The sequence below is a fragment of the Trichomycterus rosablanca genome, chromosome 3, assembly GCF_030014385.1.
Source record: "Trichomycterus rosablanca isolate fTriRos1 chromosome 3, fTriRos1.hap1, whole genome shotgun sequence".
Classification (NCBI taxonomy): Eukaryota; Metazoa; Chordata; class Actinopteri; order Siluriformes; family Trichomycteridae; genus Trichomycterus; species Trichomycterus rosablanca.
Genome location: NC_085990.1, coordinates 33,584,100 through 33,603,841, shown reverse-complemented (window position 1 = coordinate 33,603,841; position 19,742 = coordinate 33,584,100). Strand labels below are relative to the sequence as shown.

Sequence of the window (19,742 nt, the reverse complement as noted above, 5' to 3'; positions counted from 1 at the left end):
GCGCAAGTCGCGCTTGGCACACGAAAGGGGGCGCATGCCTAGAAAGGTTGAAAACCCCTGTGCTAAACCGCAGCACCAAAACACAAAGAAATGCAAAAGCTTACCTTAGCTATTGTTTTTTAAAACAAGAACCAAATTTCTGTGTGATTTTCCATTAGGAATATAAAGAAACCAACATGAGTTACGTTTCGGCCCAGAGTTCAAAACCTATAACAGTCAATAAAGTCAATTCTTGCTTTCAGGACACTAACAAAAGCTTGGTTTAAAGAAATTCCTGAAGCCTGACTTCAGCCTCACTGAACAGCTTTGGAATGAACCGGAACATCAATTGAGGCTTGCTTTACCAACATCAGTGCCCAGCTGTACACATGCTCTTTTTAGAGATGTACCGATCAGGGTTTTTGATGCCGATTTCAATCTCCGATTTCTTTTCAGAGTGATCGGCCGATAGCCGATTCCAATCGGGGGGGAGGGTGGGTGGGTGGTTCAACCTGTGTTTTACTTTCCACCCGTTCTGGGGTAATACCCAACTTTCAGTTCATTTTTCACCGCAAAGACGAGTCAAAAGCAGGATTCACTCGAAGCACTTTGTGTTTATTATAACAGCTTGGGTATAACACCGAAAATAAAACTGAGTGGCCCCGTTGAATAAAATAAAATAAATATAAACAGAGTGAAGGAGCGAGAGGGGAAAGTTTCACGTGCTGCCCCCGGCTACAGCACACAGCGACTACAACAACATGCAATACAGTACCCATAATGCAATGTGTTTTCAAAACATTAACCCCTTTCTTTCCCAACACTGACCAGGGGGTGTGGCGGCATTGCGAGATTTTTTGAGAAGCGTATCTCTGCAGACCGGAGTCAGCCGCAAGTAGGCGGGGCTTATACCACAAGTGGGAGGATACCCGCAAGTGGGAGGGGCTTATACAAAAAGTGGGTGGTACAACTCAAAACGGGTGTTACAAAACCATTCCACAAGTTTCCGTTAAGCGTTTTATATTCATATAAATATTCCAATGATATGCTATACAGTATGATTCAAAACTGTCTGTGTGTGATCATAAAATAAACAAGGTAAACATTTTTATTTGAGACCACATACAATGTGTCCTACAAGGGGGAAAATGTCTGCATACATATAGGCTACTACTCCCTTTTTATAAAAAGATTTGAAAGTTAATATGGGTGGTGAGGAACCCCATGGGAATTGCCTGTAAATATATGGAAGTGTAACAGTGTACACTTGTTTTCTCTAATGAAAGCACAATGGACTCACTAATATCAAGTAGAGATATAATAGTGTATTATTTATATAAAAGTTATATAATAATTGAACACACTGCAATTAACTTATATCTGAAATGAACTATATGAAAGCATAATCATCAAAACCCTAGTCCAACATAACCCTTAAGAGCCATTTTTTTTATTCAAACCATTTTGGCTGTGTTGAATAAATACAGCTCATATTTGCCAGAGGTTATTAATTTTTTAACAAATTTTTGAATTATGTCAATTCCTTAAATTAGCCTAAAATAACTAAGCTACACAAAAACTGACACATTTGTTCCTAAGGACAAAATTGAAAACCATTGAAAATGCTATTTCAACCCACATTTATCTAAACATAAACTAATGTTTTCATTTAGGTTAAAGTTTCATTTAGAACTACTAGATTTCAATTTTTAATTTATATATTTTTATAACAGTTGGCACCACTTTTTCCCTTTTAAAGCAAAATTTCACAATTTTTACTGTTTTCTAAAAGGGTGCCTTGATAAGTGTGTCGCTACTGATGTTGGATAATAGTGTGTGTGTGTGTGTGTGTGTGTGTGTGTGTGTGTGTGTGAAAAAAGAAATAATAAGTGTCTTGAAAAGTGTATCACTTTTGATGTTGGATAACGGTGTGTGTCCAACTTCATAAATCTTGACCAGGAGTGGTCAGGAGATGGCAAGTCATTACAGCACACAGGAGGCGCTGGAATTGATCATGCACTCTGAGTGCAAGGATGGCTCCTCAACCTCCTCTGAGGAGGACTCTGAGTCAGATGGGGAGGAGGCCTCAGAGGTAGAAAATGACCAGCTGGAGTCCAACTCATCTGAAGATGACAGCAGAGAGGACATGGACAACGCAGCGGTGGAATGGAATTTTGGTTGTCCTCAAACACTGAGGCACTCCATTACATCCCAGAAGCCAGGTTTGATCCTGGGACCTACACACTATGCCACCGCCCGGATAAATTAATCCTTAGCTTCTGGAGGGGATGAGGGTGGTCCTGTAGATGACAGGGGCTCCAGGGACACATCATTACCTGTGACAATTTTCTCACCTCCTTCACACCGGCAGAGGAGCTGCTCAGATGGAAACTGGCCCTGATTGGCACAATTCACGGACACAAGCCTGAGCTTCCCCTCAGTTGCTCCAGGCAAGAGCAAGAGCACTCTTCTCCTCCACCCTTGCTTTTATGAAGACCCACACACTGGTCACTTATTTCTTGACTGGGCAAGGATGTGCTGCTCCTAAGCACGTAACACCGCACAAGGTGGGAGAAATGCCACACACATCAAAAAGAGAGGGTGTCTTCCCCGCTCATCAGCTGCTGCAGGAATAGTAATTTAACTTACTTGCTCTCTCTCTCTCTCTCTCTCTCTCTCTCTCGCCCTATATATATTTTTACAGCAGTTTTTGGGAAGTAGCCATTTTTTGGCCTTGAGTGTGAGTTCTTCTTTTAATCTGACACTGCAAAAAAAAAAAAAAAAAAAAAAAAAAAAAAAAAAAAAAAAAAAAAAAAAAAAAAAGCACCAAAATCAATGTTGCTGCCAATCATTGACCCATCTCAGGGCCTAATAACAGTAAGAATCAAATGCTCCTTGAAATGTATTTTATGGAAATTATTTTAGTTTTTTTTTCAATAAAAAACAATGGTGCTATGTAAACATACCAGCATTTAAAAGGTTAAAAAAAAGTAATATTGGATATGTATATTTCAGGCAAACTGCAGAAGTAGTTTTAAAAGTTTTATATTCATGCATAATATTTTTACAGCAGTTTTGCGAAGAGGCAATTTTTTGTCCTTAGGGACAAATGTGTTAGAATATTAAGGACCTATTAAGGTTAATTATTTGGGTTTTAGATTTACAAGAAGGGGCTTATAATGTTATGCCTGATTGGTGTATGCTATTACTAATATTGTTTAGTAATACCTCTTATCCAAAATCAGAATGTAAATGCATTTTATTTAACTTGTACCTGTAACCTGTACCTGACAATGATATTTGAACAATAACAGGTAACATATACTATTTTAATTGTATTTTTATTATGTTTCCGATGTGAAAGTTGCATATTAAATAGTGGGTTAAGACCGGAAATTCATTGAACCCTACTCCTTTAGGACCCTGTCTTGCAGACGTTCTTTCGCTGATATCCGCCCACTTGCGGCATAAGCCCCTCCTACTTACGGGTACCCACCCACTTGCGGTATAAGCCCCTCCTACTCACGGTTCTCCGGTCTGCAGAGATACATACTTGGATTTTTTTACTTCTAAAACTAAAGCAATTCATTTTTCACCCACGGGAGACATATCTCATTAGTCTAACTGACCACGCACACACGCTAGATGTTATACAGTTCAGTCTGAAAAAACCTTAAAAATAGGACGAACAGTGAAGATAAACCGCTGACAGAAGACGCTCTGTTCTCTGTTAAGAGAGACGCTCTGTTCACAGTATCGATATAAGTGATTCATGAGTCGATTCATTTTATGTGAAGCGTAAGTTTCTTTTCTCAGTTATCTCTCCGTGTTTACTGTTATTAATTAATGTTGTGGTTTTAAATAAACACCAGCTACTACAGAACATTTTGTGTGACTCTCTTACATTAAAAAGCTCAATTAAAAAGCTTAATTAAACTGCTATTACCACAGAGAGGTAACCGAGTCAGACTCGTTCCGTCTGTGGAGCTAAAAGTTTTCTGTCAGTCAGAGAGCAGATGATCCTGAACTATGTATGATGCACAACGTTAATGATGTTATTTTAGGTCGTGAAGAGCTTTCACGATGGTTTCTGTACGATGGTTGATGAATGGTGATGTGATGGTTGGTGCTTTGTAGCTCAAAGTCTGGATCAATCCACTGAGCTGTTAAGCTTAACATGGTCTTTATATCTCACGATCGGATCGGCTACATTTGGGAAATATCGCCGATAGCATATTTTGATTAAAAATGATTTATAGCCGATCCATCGTTCCATCTCTAGCTCTTTTGACTAAATATGCACAAATTCCCACAGACATACTTCAAAGTCTTGTGTCTGTGTCTGGAAAGATCACAGAGGTCACTCTATTTTAACAGAATTTGTTTTTGCAATTGAATGTCCAAGGTACTTTGTGAAAAAAGAATCAGAACAGTCAATGTTCATTTAATTGGTAAGAGCACAGACAGAAAAAAACATTAAAATGTAATTTTTTTTATCTGAATGCAAACAGTTTATAATCTGTGTCGATAGCTGGATGTTTCAAAACTTCAGGTACAGGACAGACCTTACCTCTCGCAATGTTGTTTTCACATCAGCAGCATTAATTACTGAACCAGAAGCTCTGTGCATACAGTTACTTTAAAGAAGCCAGTCAGCCTTCAAGACTTGATGTGTACTGCATGCTATGGTGCTGACACAATCAATTCCAACCCCTTCAGTAATACAGTGAAACCACAACCACTTTTGTCAGATACATACAAAACACCATTAAGCATAACTGACTAAGAGCACACAGTTTTCCAAATACAAATAGAAAATTGTACAGAAACCTCACCATTGTCTCAAAAACCCTGAAATATAGAAGACTTAAAGCTATGGTCAAAACTTACATGTTGCAGGGTGGGTAAACAACCCTACATCTTTTGATGGCTTGTTGTTACCATAGACACTGTTGTCTATGTTTTAAAGCTGACTGTCTATCACAAAATTGCCAGATTAAGACTATAGAAACATTAGTACTCACCCACCATACTTAGAAAAGCTCGTAGAGCTCTTAGAGAAGGATCTTTCTTTTGCAGGTTGAGGGAGGCCACTTTTCTGGTACTGAGCTAAACACATTCTTGTGATAAACTAGATGCAACATTTTACTTTGAAGAAGTATAAACCATACATCTTTGGGCCAGTGTAACACAACAGAAATTATTTTGAATGCACCCAAACATGTGTCTTCACTTTCATAAAAGGAAGATACAAATGCAATATGTTTGTAATACAACATGAATTGTGGATTGTTTTGAATAGGTGGAGCTGAACCCAAGGACGGGGATGGATCCTGAGAAACCTGGGGTAAAGCAAGAAGAAGCAGAGGCCATTCCCTATGCCTCTTACTCCAGTTGCTGGTTTCACAAAGCCTTGCCAGCCTTAATCTCAACCTACAAAGAGTTCATTTCCACTCACTTCTAAAGACAGGCTTGGCAGACTCGGAATCAGGCATCTAGCCTTGATCCAGGAGAACTAGGAGATGATGGATCATAACTTGGTGTTGAGTGAGCAGGCCTCAGTATAGTCCGAGCAACTGTGCAGTAGCTCTACCTTCTTTCTCACCTACCAAAGGCATTCAAAGGGCCAGTCTGTCATGCTGTTGTGTGCTGGTGCAGCAGCATCACAGCCAAGGACACCAATAGACTTAACAAGACCATTGCAAAGGCTGTTACGTCAGTGGAGATGGAGGCAGAGGTGTCAGCAATCATGATGAACCCCTGACATCCCACTGCAGGACGGAGGTCCAGACTGTACAACTCTGGGCTCTAATTTTTCCAATAATCAATACATAATCACCTGCACTGGACAATTTTCTGTAGTTCTGTAGTCATTGGACAATCATATACTTTCTGCACTTTAAAAACAGCTATAGCCATATATGTTATCATATATATTTATTTATTAAATCTTATCTTATATAAAGCTGCAAAAGCCATATACTCTAGGTTTAACCTCACAGGCCGGACCAGCAGCAGCTTTAACCTTACAACCTCACCACCAACCGAGGGTACCGCTAAGGGTCATCAAATCATTATTAAGGTACTCATTAAAAAATTCCCAAGTAAAAAATTTCCAGATTCAACATAGCCATAATAGAACCAGTTGTAGCTCTACACTAGCTCACAGACAAACAAAGTCATTTTAAATGGCACTGCATTAACTTACTATATTCCAGATGAATATTCCAAGTGAACTATTTACAACTCTTCAAGACCAATACATATACATGAGCATTAGGGTGAGCTAAGGCCAATAAACAAAACCTTCAACTAACTATAAAGACAAACTAAGCTAAGAAGTACACAAAAGAACAACAAGCTTCCAAACCATCCAAAACAGGAGAAACAGATATTCAAATAAAAATAGCAGCTCACCCCTACAAACAATCCAAATAAACATTAAAGTAAAAACACTTTAAACACAGCCAATTCAATTAGCTTAACAATCACAGTGGCAAAGCAGATGAGCAACGCATTGCTACCATGATGACTTTTAAACAGGTTGTTATTTTTTATGATTGTTTAGCCAGTCAGTCACACATGCACCATGGGAACTGCAGACATCTGGAAAGTGTCACAGCCCACACACAAATCCCCACTATTCATCTCTAACAGTGTGCGATGGAATGGCACACTGTCCAGGGTATACTATTGCCATTTCTGAATTTCTGGGTAGAACCAAACCTACTGTAACTAAAAAAACATAAAAGATGAAAAAATGTGGTGGGGCAACACTAAGTGGCACCAATAGACATTGCACAATGAATAAACACCAATAAACAAGCATGCATCTCATTAGGCAATTTAATATCAGGACAGGTTGTATTTAATACCCCACTTCAATTTCAGCTTTCATATAATATAATCACTAAAGCAGTTCAAGGATTAGAGCAGTAAACTGAATACAATTGGTAAATTCATTTCAGGTATCAATTTTTCATGCATGAACAATGTCTTGTCACTGGTAATGAGATGAAAGGAGGTCCAGCCTATATCTAAAACATTATTTTTCAGGACGTTCTGTTCCACAAAGTGTGTTGGTCAAAGTTAAACAAAAGTATCAGCACCCCCCCCCCAGAGTTTATCTCATAAACAAAGCCTAAAAACAACAAGCACACTAAACGTTCACCAGAACATTCTCAGACCCTTCACACAACACAATATCATCTCTCAGGACATCAAACAAAATGCAGAAACAAGAAAAACCAAAACCAATCCCAAAATAAAGATTTTCTTTCACATTGAAAGTATTCTGGTCTGTGGTGCGTTGGAACAGCACATAAAAATGTTTTAAAAATAGAAACTGGGTTTTTAACGAATGGGCATTTTGAGTCAGTGGTTGTAAACCCACACTTACTGCTCAGAAACGGTCCGCAGATATCAAAACATTCCTCAGCATCCTGACATTATACAGTTGCTATTAAAACAATTCTATGAATTTCTTACATTTCTACCAGGAACCACCTGGAAACAGCAACAGACCCTGGCAGGGCATCAATTCATTGAAGGCATCTTATATGCATATATTTAGAAATTCACTAACATCTAGTGGCAAGCTAGAGCAGCCAGTCCATCTTCAAGTTCTGAGACTAAATAGTTCTTAATCAAAACTCTTAAAAGGAAGCTGCACAGCAAGTCAGTACAACAAAGAGTTCAACTTCATTTCATTTATTAATAAACCTTCATTCCTGCATTTCAGGCCTGCAACACATTCCAAACAAAGTTGGGATGGGCAATTTAGGGCTAGTAATGATGTGAAATTCCTGTGATTCCAAACAGGTGATGTCAACGGGTGATTGTAGTCATGGTTTGGTACAAAAGCAGCATCCAGGAAAGGCTGAGAGTCTTTGATGAGCAAAGATGATCAGAGGATCTCCAGTTTGTCAACAAATGTGTGAGAAAATTATTGAAATGTTTAACAACAATGTACCTCAAAGATTGGAAGGGATTTGCATATTTCTCCCTCTACAGTACATAATATCATTAAATGATTCTAGGAATCAGGAGGAATTAAAGGCCAAGGGCGCAACAAGAACGGCACTGCATCAAGAACCGCCACTCAACAATAGCTGATATAACCACATGGGTGAGGGATTACTTTGGCAACCTTTGTCAAGCACTACAATACAGAGTTACATGCACAAATGCCACTTAAAACTTTAATGTGCAAAAAAGAAGCCTTGTGTTAATAATAATAATAATACATTTTATTTATATAGCGCTTTTCAAGATACTCAAAGACGCTTTACATAAGACAAATAATCAAAACAAATACGTACATACACCATACAAATCATAGTACAAAATCAAAATAGTACATCAACATCAAGAATAATTAAGATAAAAACAAAGAGAGCAGCATAAGACAGTTCATTAAAAATTAGCTAAATTATGAGAGAGAACAACAAATATAGAACAATTTCTTAAAATTAGACAGAAACAGGACAGATTTACATGCAATCAGGAAACTGAAAACTTTACAAGTTTTAGGATCTAGGACTTCACATTTCTGTCGTGATCTAAGTATAAAAACTATTAAAAAGAATAGCAAAAATAAAAGCATTTATTTCGTGTTGTTACAAGTTAAATGCCATATTGAATAGATGAGTTTTGAGAAGTGACTTGAATTTGGACAGGTCAGGACAATCTCGTAGGTGTTTGGGGAGAGCATTCCATAAAGATGGAGCAGCTATGGAAAAGGCCCTGTCACCCCAGGTCCGGTGCTTGGTCCTAGAGGGTATGGACAGTAGGTTAGCCTCAGAAGAGCGAAGGCTACGGGAGGGAATGTGCTGATGGAGCAGGTCGGTGAGGTAGGATGGGGCCTGATTATGGAGAGCTTTGTGAGTGAATAGAAGAATTTTGAATTGAATGCGTTGAGCAACGGGAAGCCAATGAAGTTTTTGGAGAACAGGTGTAATATGATCACGGGAGCGAGTATGAGTAAGGAGGCGAGCAGCTGAATTCTGGATATACTGAAGTTTTTTTAGGATTTTGTTAGATGTACCATAAAGGATGCTATTGCAATAATCAATTCTGGATGTAATAAAAGCATGAATCAAGGTTTCGGCGGCAGAAAAGGAGAGTGATGGACGTAGACGTGCTATGTTTTTTAGATGAAAGAAAGCAGTTTTGGTGATGTGATTTACATGGAGGTCAAAAGAGAGGTTGCTATCAAAAATTACACCAAGATTTCGGATGTTAGAAGACGGAGACAAAGTGTCATTATCAATGGTAATTTGAAAATTTTTTGTGGTTTTTGCCAGGGTTGTAGGACCTACGATGATCATATCTGATTTTTCACAGTTTAATTTGAGGAAATTAGCTTTCATCCACAATTTCATTTCAGTGATGCAATTTGTCAGAGTGGAGTGAAGTTCAGTATTAATGGATTTGGAGGAGATGTAAAGCTGAATATCATCAGCATAGCAGTGGAAATGTAAACCATGCCGACGTATGATGTCACCAAGGGGGAGCATATAAAGAATAAACAAAAGGGGACCTAACACTGAGCCTTGGGGAACGCCTTGGGACAGTGGAGCAATGGCAGAACTACAATTGTTGATATTAACAAACTGTTGTCTGTTTACGAGATATGACCTTAACCACAAAAGGGCAGTACCAGTGATGTTGACAGAGGATTCAAGGCGGGACAGAAGAATGGAGTGATTAATGGTGTCAAAAGCTGCAGTAAGATCAAGGAGGACGAGAATATTAATTTGTCCAGAGTCTGAGGAAAGAAGAAGGTCATTTGTGACTTTGAGGAGGGCTGACTCAGTGCTGTGCTGGGGGCGGAAACCAGACTGAAGGCCACTGACTGTTAACCATGTCCAGAAACGGCGTCAACTTCTCTGGGCTCGCAGGCATCTAGGATGGACCATCACACAGTAGAAACGTGTATTGTGGTCAGATGAATCAGCAATCCAGGTCTTTTTTGAAATAAAAAAAATGGACGCCATGTGCTCTGGACCAAAGACGAAAAGAACCATCCAGACTGTTATCAGCAACAAGTCCAAAAGTCATCATGGTATGGGGCTGTGTCAGTGCCCGTTGCAAAGGTAATTTACTCTTCTGTGATGGCAGCATTAATGCAGAAAAGTACATGGAGATCTTGAGAAGTTCATATGCTGCCTTCAAGATGTTATCTTTTCCAGGGACGTCCATATATTTTTCAACAAGATAATGCAAAACCACATGCTGCACAAAGCACATTACAAAGGCATGGCTGCGGATAAAGAGGGTACGGGTACTGGACTGGCCTGCCTGCAGTCCTGACCTGTCCCCAATAGAGAATGTGCGGAGAATTTTGAAATGAAAAATGCGACAACGACGACCCCGGACTGTTGCACATTTTAGGACGTGTTTGCAGGAAGAACGGGACATTTATATTCAGTTTTCTTCAAACGTCTGTGACAACTTTTGGGCTAATTACAGCTTCTGATGGGTCTTTGGGTTGGATTTTTTGCTGGACCTGACAACCCTGGCATTAGGTTTTTTCTGAGGTTTAACATTCCTGGTCTGTGAATAAGGTGTGTTGCAGAATGTTCTTATAAATAGATGATGTTCCACAGACATGGATACATGTCTGTTTAAAAGAACCTTCTTGAAACAGTTAATTGTTAGCTGTTGTTAGTGTGAATGTCTATATACTTTCCTATTTCTCAAGTAAACACCCGCATTAGCATAACTTACTTATTTCTGAATAAATCATGCTATGTTGTTGCTTCCTGTTTATTAGAAAAAGAGTGCTGACTAATGTAGCAGTGCTAAATGCAAAGGCTACACTACTGCACAGCTAGTCATGAAAATACATAATTATATGCACTGTCACTCTGAATGTTCCTCTTATAGTTTGTTCCATGTTCCATCCTAACCCAGTAAATTGCTTTGTCAGTTTATTTGGCATTTTGACTATTAAATGATTTGATAAAAAATGATTTTACCGATAGTGCCAAACTGGGTCCAATTTTATAGTCATTAAGCCCTGATTCATAAATCTGCTGAAATGTGATTCTTATTGGTTTAAACTATTAATCTTTAACACACTGAAAACATCACACCAACACCCAAACACACACACACACACTTTTTACAATTAAGTGTATCTGTGCTACAACCACTCTCTTGATTAAACAATGGTGCACTCTCCTTCCATCTGTTTAATACTAGCCTGCTATTCTCAACTCCCCCAACCCCCTGTGTTTACTCCCATTAATGGATTAAAGTCAAGCCCATTGGCTGATATAAGTGATGTGAAAGACATCCAGACGTCCTTCTGAAGAATAAAGATGTGCCTGGTCAATGACGTTTTTCCTTATCCAATCTTCTATCGCTACATCAGTGCTACTGAGTCTTTGACCAAAACCTTACATGTAACCTTGGATTATACCAAAGGCCAAATTTTCTGTTCTTTTTCTGTTTACCATCTGTGCTCATCTGTGTGAGTCCAGCAGATGTTAGCAAGGACAAACTAACAGCTAAATGCAAACAGCCTTCCTTTTAACTTCACTTTAAATCCCCTGCACTAAAACACATTTGCATGCTGCCTAATTCATTTTGCACACCATGTGATTTTGAGCAAAATTTTCCAGTCAGTGACATAATTTGGGAAGGTCCAGCTTCTTACAAATAGTTTTGAAGTACAAAATTTAAGCTCTGGAACTAGTCATTTTCACTATTAAAAATAGCAAAATGAAAGTGTTCCTTTTAAACCAATGCATGGTCAAGAATAAAAAGCATGAGGAGTGTTTTATGCATTTATGTTCTTGCATTAATTCAGCCTCAAATGTTATAATATTATACATTTAACACAGTATATAGTGCATAGCATAGTATTTAGGACACAGCGACTTTTATCTGCTCAATGTATAAATATAGCAATAAATAATTTATGCATTTAAGCATGCACTTTAAGTACCTGTTGTGTCTACTAGATTTAAGACAGTATACCCCAATATTTTATGCTAAATTATAGCATGCTCTTGGTTTTGATTATTTTAAAGGCTTTTTTAAACAGATGTACACTATATTACCATAAGTATGTGGACACCCCTTCTGATTATTAAATCAGGCGTTTCAGACACACCCAATGCTAAAAATATAAAAAATCAATTATATACCCCCACCTTTGTAGCAACATTTTAGGAAAGGCCATTTTCTGTTCCCACTTGTGCCCTGTGCACAAAGTGAGGTCCATAAGGATGTGGTTTGAGGAGTGAAGAAACTCCAGTGGTTTACACATAGCCTTGGGATGAATTGAAATCTTGATTTTAAACCAGGTTTTTCATTCAACATCAGCCTAACATCACAAACGCTTTTTTGACTGAATTGGCATGTACACCATTTATAAAACTCATTGTTAAAAGCAAGTAAAAATAACAATAAATAAAAAATAAAAGTATTGAGAGCCACCCATAAATATGTTTTAGGAGAGATGGTACAGGTCAGGTCAAATCTAGGGGCAAGCTGTAGCCTAGTGGTTAAGATACTGGACTAGTAATCAGAAGGTCGCTGGTTCAAGCCCCACAACTTGAGCAAGTCCCTTAACCCTCAATTGCTCAAACTGTATACTATAACTGTAATGTAAGTTGCTTTGGATAAAAGCGTCTGCTAAATGCCAAAAATGTAAATGTCTGCAGGTCATAATTGGCTTTCTGGCTGGACTTCAGACATGAATGCTTCAGATTCTAGGTTTATAAGATGATCTGCATCTTGTAAGTAAAATCAAACATTAACATCAATTAAATATTTTTGTATTCCATTTGTTAATTACATAAAGTGTAGTCCAGTAAATGTTTAATTCTGATACAAGGCATTTCTACTCCAAAGTAAACTAGTTACAGATATAACTGTAAATGATGTATATGAATACAGACTGAGTAGTAGACTGAGACTGTGTGACTGTGTGAATAGAAATTGATATTAAAGCATGTGTAATAAAGAAGCTGCTAATATTAATAAAATATACAGTATTTTAAGTATTTTTACACACACACACACACACACACACACACACACAGTTTTATACTGAAAAGCGTTCTGTTGAAGATGGACGATAACAAAGTAACGTAAATAAAGAAACCACTGAAAGTAAAGAAAAGCTTGTAACAATACAATAAGTCATTCTTTACCTTTAACGCGTACCAATCCCTCTGTTTACACAGCAAGTTCAATTCCCTCCGATCACTGCTAACGATCAGCAATCACACAATAACTCCATTACACCTTTATTTCCAACCGAATATACACAGTCCAACAGGTTTAACTGTCCGCACTGATCCACATGTGTACTGATCCTGATCAAAAGGCAAAGCATAGCAGAGAGAGAGAGAGAGAGAGAGAGAGACCGTCCCGAGTAAATCACAGATGAGTGTTGAGTGACTTAGTAGAGAACAGCACCATCTACTGACCACACACAGACATTATTTATTGTTTGTTATACCACTGCTTTCTTTCGCGTTTTCTTGATCAGGGTCGCGGAGGGTCAGATTCGTAGGACGAAACCCCGGACAAATAGCCAGTTCACATCAGAGGGCACACGCTCACACACACGGACAATTTTAGTATCTCCAGTTAGTTTGACTGCATGTCTTTGGACTTGTAGGAAGAAACTGTAGCAGCTTCGTGCTATGAGAAGGCAGCGCTACCTACTGTGCCGCCGTGAGGCCCAAACAGATACAATTTGTTTCTATTAGCATTTTATTTCCAAAGGAACAGAATATTAATTAATCTTAGTCGTTGTTACATCGTGTTTGTAAGTAAGTAAGTAAGTAAGTAAATTTTATTTATAAAGCACTCTTAAAACAACTTACGTTGACCAAAGCGCTGTACATCGAACAAGCATACATAACACAACATTATATAAAAAAAAAGTAAAAACCAAATAAAAACACAGAGTAAGAGAAAAAATAAAACAGATAAAAATAGACTAGAAAATTAAAATTACCACGGCTCCTCACTGTTCAAATGCCAGCTTATAAAGGTATGTTTTCAGGAGTGATTTAAAAACAGCGGCCGAAGGTGCTTGTCGAATATTAGGAGGTAGAGTGTTCCATAGCCTCGGAGCATAAACTGCAAATGCACGATCACCTTTTAGCTTCAAACGAGCCCTAGGAACAGTTTTGAGTGGCTGATCTCAAAGATCGCTGTGAGGTTGCAGGAGAAAACATACCACTGAGATAAGCCGGGGCTTGACCATTAAGCGCTTTAAAAACAAATAAAAGCACTTTAAAATGAATCCTGTGCTGAACAGGCAGCCAATGTAGTGAGGCAAGGATGGGTGTAATATGGTTTCTTTTCTTGGTATTAGTCAGTAACCTTGCTGCTGCATTCTGGACTACCTGCAAGCGCCGCAACAGAGACTGATTAATCCCAATATACAGAAAATTACAGTAGTCAATTCTTGCAGAAATGAATGCATGAATAACTTTTTCCAGGTCAGAATAGCAGAGAAAAGGCTTAATCTTCACAATATTTCTGAGCTGGAAGAAGCTATTCCTTACCACAGAGTTGATTTGTTTATCAAATCTGAGGTCATAGTCAAAGATCACACCAAGATTTCTCACAGATGTTTTGACACAAGTAGACAAGTGACCAAGGTTATTGGAGACACTATTGATGTGATGAGGACCCCCAAAAATGATAACCTCTGACTTGCTTTCATTCAGCTGAAGAAAATTGTCAGCCATCCACCTCCCTATGTCCTCAAGACAACTGCTAAGAGACGTTAACGAGCCATTTTCATTCGGTCTAATGGGAAGATAAAGCTGTATGTCATCAGCATACAGGTGAAAGCTGACATTGTGCTTCCTAATTATTTGACCTAATGGCAGCATATAGAGAGAAAAAAGGAGGGGCCCTACTATGGACCCTTGTGGAACACCACAAGAGACATCAGCAGAAGAAGAGAAATAGCTGCTAATATTCACTGAAAAGGTTCTATTTTTAAAATAAGATATGAACCAATTCAGGGCCTCTCCCTGTAACCCCACCCACTTTTCCAGGCGACCAACAAGTATGTCATGGTCAACAGTATCAAAAGCAGAACTAAGGTCCAATAAAATGAGGATGGCACAATTCATCAACAGTAAGTAGCAAGTCATTTGTCACCTTCAGAAGAGCAGATTCAGTGCTGTGCATAGACTTAAAGCCAGATTGAAAAATCTCAGAAATACCATCTCTACTCAAAAATGGTAAAAGCTGAGAATATACAACCTTTTCCAGCAATTTAGCCAAGAATGGTAATTTAGAAATCGGCCTACAGTTACTAACCACTGTAGCATCAAGAGTATGCTTTTTGAGCAGAGGTGTAACTACAGCATGTTTAAAGCATGCTGGAACAGTACCAGTGGCTAGGGAAGAATTAATGATATCCAGGACAAAAGGTCCTAATATATCAAATGTCTCCCTAACTATCTGTGGGGGCATCACATCAAGTGGGGAGGTTGTTGGCTTTGTTTTCAGCACCAAATCTGTTAATTCGGAGATTGAAACAGCCTCAAACTTTTTAAACATACCTGGGCACGGCGGTGGAAATGGAGAATCTATACCCAAGTAAGTAATGCCAGACCTAATTGTGATCATTTAGTTAGTGATAGTGATAATTAAGTTAGTAAGTTAGTGCCCAGCTAACAAAATTACATTCTTCGTTCCCCAAACGTTCCATTTTGGTTGTGGGAACGTTGCATTGGAATGTTCCCTCAACGTTATTTTGTCCAGTTTTCTTGATGTTCTCAGAACGTTTTTTTAAAGTTATGAAAACATTCATAGAACGTTACCTAAAACTCATTTGCAACCATAATTTAACATTCTGGGAACGTTGTCTTGGTATGTTCTAAGAACATTTCAAATAAGGTCCTCTGAACGTTCCCTTAATGTTCCATTTTGGTTGTATGAATGTTTTATTAAAACGTTTCTTGAACGTTATTTTGTCAGTTTTTTGTCAGTTTTCTTAATATTCTCAAGACATTTAATCTCAAGACATTTAATACAACATTAAAGAACATACCCAAAACATTTTTAAATGTTTTAAATGTTACTTTAACATACTTTTAACATAACTACAGATAATGTTAATCCAAGACAATGTTAATCCCTCTGTCTTTGTGATATATTGGATGAAGGAGATTGCAGGCAGAGAGAGAATCCGTTTAACTCTGCACATTTATTTGCAACATACACACACACACACACACATTAATGCTTCCAACCTGTTACATGTGCATTCGCTTAGTTCTACTGCCATTATCTTATATAGTCATTAGGTATTTACTGCCACCTTCTAACCGTTAACTAACTTACAGTTATATATCAGCAAATACAATTCTAATATACTACAGTCTTGAACCCCCCAACCCCCTCAGACATTACCATTAATTAAAAAAAAAAATCTGAATCACTCTGATAACATTTGCTATGATGGTCTAATTCAAACAATTTATGTGATAATACTGACATAAACTGAGGCAAAATCAATGCAAACATATTTATTTTAAAAAATAATTCATCATCATCAATCAAATTCAATTGTTAAATTGTTTAAGATTATAAACTGTTCAGACAAATGTAGGATATATGTCACATTAAAAAGCTACGGGGGGGGGGAAGACTAATTTAGTGTTAATCTTTTTATCTAATTAATCTTCTTTTTAAATAGAATAGTCCATCGGGTAAAAGTGTCAGTATAAGAGTTGTAGTATGTAATGTGGGTTACACTTGATAAAATACAACTTGTTTTGGAGCAATTTGATGCATATTTTAAAAGCTATTGAAGTTATTAATATGATGAATGCTTTAAATGCTATTGAAGTTATGAATAAAAATCTTTGTTTTAATATGTAATAAAGGGTAGAAGTGTCAGAATAAGAGTTGTAGTATGTAATGTGGGTTACACTTGATAAAATACAACTTGTTTTGGAGCAATATTTTAAAAGCTATTGAAGTTATTAATATGCTGAATACTTTAAATGCTATTGAAGTTATGAATAAAAATCTGTTTTTGCACTGATGAAAGACTAGAGGATGACTAACACAAACTGTGCAGCTACAGATCAGCTATTGGTTGCTTCCTCAATCTGTGCTTTTCTCTGTACTTGCATTCTTATGGACTTGAGAAACGTCATCATTTGCAGCCCAACATTTACTGTCCCATTTAAATGTTCACATCTAGCAGAGTACAGTCCATATAACCAGATGTTGTTCTTGCTCACCCATATTATTAAGAATGTTTCACCACTCTCACTTGTGCCATAATTGCTTAAACATTCTAATGTGAGGCACTATAAATTTACCTGTTATGGCTCTAATTGTGAGTCAGCAGCTGGTTTGACTGGTCAGATTAAATCTTTCACTTGGGAAGAGCACTTTTCTTACAGTCTCTTGGTACAACTCTCTTGGCTGCAATATGGTATTGAACTCTATGAATGTTTTTTTTAATAGTAGCAGCAACTGAAAAAATATCTTTAAAAAGAAAAGAAATACTTTTATGGTCACAACATTGATTGAGCCTAAGCAGGAGTTAAAGGGACAGAGTATCGTTATTTTCAAAGATAATGTTATTTTTAAAGATAATCTGTTGTTTGGGTGGTCAGTATATTGCAAGAGATATATAAACTTTTGTGATCTCAGCATTAATCAGCATAAAAACATGACTTACCTTCACCTGCACTAATGCACTGCCTCAGACAGTTGTTCTCTCTCTTTAACTTCTTTATTTTATGCTGCAGTACATCTATTTTGCAAAGTAGCTCAGGTGAACACACCCAACAAAATCTGATAACAGTCAGGGCTTTAAGCATACAGAGGTGGGCGAGTGGGTACAAAGGTGGATGAATGAATAGATATTGTCTGCACCAGAACTGAAAAAAGCGAGTTGTTCCACTTTAATAAAAAATTCAACTAGCACTTACTTCAATTGATTTAGGATATGGGCTACAAAAACATTGACGTTCTGTGAATCTGGTTGTGGAGCAGTGTACTAAATGTCAAACTTGTTGCCACTATTATAAACTTGAATATGGGCAACCCATCCTTTTGTGCTGATGTGAATGAAGGCAAATACACTGAGACTCTCTCTACCTCAGCAGCCCTCTTTGACATGTGGCCATTTTCCTGGAATAAAAAAAACTGTTTTTAATTTCATATTTTAAATCTGTAGTTAACAGAATGCTACAATAACTAAACACAATGGCACAAATGCAGGGTTTTACCTGGGTTGTTGGTGGGCTTAGGTGGTTTAAAGCACACATATAACCTATTATTTGAAAGAAAATTTTGGACCTCCAGTATTTTAAGTGTAACATGCAGGTTAACGTCCACATTTAATTAATGTGTACAGATATGTGTATAGATATGTCATCAAAGGTGAATTGTGTCGTAAGAGATGTTAAAAGCATTTACAAACTTCTCTATGTTCATTTCTATGTAATATTATCTGTAAACCTAAAATCATTAAAAGTCATAAGTTTATTATAGTGCAGTTCAGCACAATAAACTAAGCAATTGCACCAGTCTTAACAAGCATTAGTAAGTATTTAAAATGCACAGTGAGAAGGCTAATGTTAACGTTTAGCTCTCACTGTTCTCACTGTATGTTGACGACAACAGTTCAGCCGTTGATGAGATCTTTTCAGATTCTTTTGACCTTCAGTAAGCACTGACTCAATAACACATGTGGCAGGAATTTCATCTTCAAAAAAGTACACAAGCACGTACTTTGGCAGACTCATGTTTCAGAGTAAAATAACTGAAAACACAACGTTTGTATTTCGCTTAAAGTTCTGTGTCGAGGCAGAGACGGTTGGTTAAAATAACGGTCTCAAGTGCGGATGTGCGCATGTGCAGAACAAGGTGTCCAACCGTCCATAGATGGAGACTGACGTGCTGTGTAAAGAAGAGAGGTTTGCGTAGAATAGACATAATACAAGGAGCTATAAAGTCATTTAACTGAATGATATGTAATGTAATATTTGTCCTGTATGGATGGGTTCTGATAACCGCAGTTTTTAATGCAGTTTTTATAAAATCATGAAAAATAATGGTTTATCTTAAATATATTATTAAATAAAATATTATATAAGCAAAACTGTTCAGTAGGAAGCAATGAATTTAGTCTTACAGTGGTGCATCTTATGACCTCTTCAAATCAATGTAAATCAGTTGACTATATATATTATATATATATATATATATATATATAAAAAAAAAAAAATTTTTTTTTTTTTTTACGTAACGTTAGTGAAAGTTGTGGGAATGTTCCCTGTTAGCTGGGTAATCATTTAGCTGGTAATGTCTTTGTTGCCATATGAACTCAACAACAGTGGCAAAATTAAGTGGAGATCTTTTTGTTGTTGTTTCAAAACTATGGGCATTAATTTTGATTTGTCACCCTATAAATGCCTCTGAAAAAGATTGTGATGGGTGTTGGTGAAAATGTCTAAGAAAACTCAAACTTATGCTTAGAGGAAATATGTCCAGATGGTCAGATATAATCCAGGACTTTTATTTTTAATCTGACGTAAACAACAGTGTTGGTTACTGATAATTAATAATGGCTGCCCAAGAGCTGGGTACTTGAATATTTAACTTCAAGGGTTTAAATCACCACCAAGCCTTTAATATTGGGTCCCTAAGTAAGGCCCCTAGCACTCAGTTGCTCAAACTGTATCAGTTTATAAATTGTATTGTTGCAGCTCACCTGACAAAAAACTTAATCAGGGTTGTCTAAA

General features: G+C 37.4%; 1 protein-coding gene across 1 annotated transcript in view; it reads right to left on the bottom strand.

The window, feature by feature from the left end:
* itgb1a (integrin, beta 1a) overlaps positions 1 to 13,284 on the bottom strand; it is a 62,929-nt gene extending 49,645 nt beyond the window's left edge. The window contains exon 1 of the mRNA XM_062991186.1: positions 13,149 to 13,284. The gene's annotated coding sequence lies outside the window, so the exon portion shown is untranslated. The remainder of the gene's footprint in view (positions 1 to 13,148) is intronic.
* Positions 13,285 to 19,742: the final 6,458 nt, after the last annotated feature.